At 27.5% G+C, this 356-nt stretch overlaps 1 protein-coding gene across 1 annotated transcript in view; it reads left to right on the forward strand.

The window, feature by feature from the left end:
- The window catches only part of LOC107690872 (serine/threonine-protein phosphatase 4 regulatory subunit 1-like), a gene marked incomplete at its 5' end in the record, with an annotated part of 4,243 nt that overhangs the window by 1,136 nt on the left and 2,751 nt on the right, over positions 1 to 356 (forward strand). The window lies entirely within an intron of this gene.

Here is a 356-nt window from a genome sequence, read left to right on the forward strand (position 1 = left end):
AAAACCCTTTTTTTTTTTTTTTTTTTCTTTTTCCAACTTCCATGTTTTCTGTTTTAATTTTTTTCCATTGCATTTTTAATGGTTAAATGTTAATATTCATAAAGCTAAATCCTGAAACTTATATGTGACCCTGCAGCACAAAAGCAGTCTTAAGTCGCTGGGGTATATTTGTAGCAATAGCCAACAATACATTGTATGGGTCAAAATTATACATTTTTCTTTTATGCCAAAAATCATTAGGATATTAAGTAAAGATCATGTTCCATGAAGATATTTTGTAAATTTCCTACCGTAAATATATCAAAACTTAATGTTTGATTAGTAATATGCATTGCTAAGAACTTAATTTGGACAAC

This window comes from Sinocyclocheilus anshuiensis, unplaced genomic scaffold (assembly GCF_001515605.1).
Source record: "Sinocyclocheilus anshuiensis isolate Anshui unplaced genomic scaffold, SAMN03320099.WGS_v1.1 scaffold2375, whole genome shotgun sequence".
NCBI classification, from domain to species: domain Eukaryota; kingdom Metazoa; phylum Chordata; class Actinopteri; order Cypriniformes; family Cyprinidae; genus Sinocyclocheilus; species Sinocyclocheilus anshuiensis.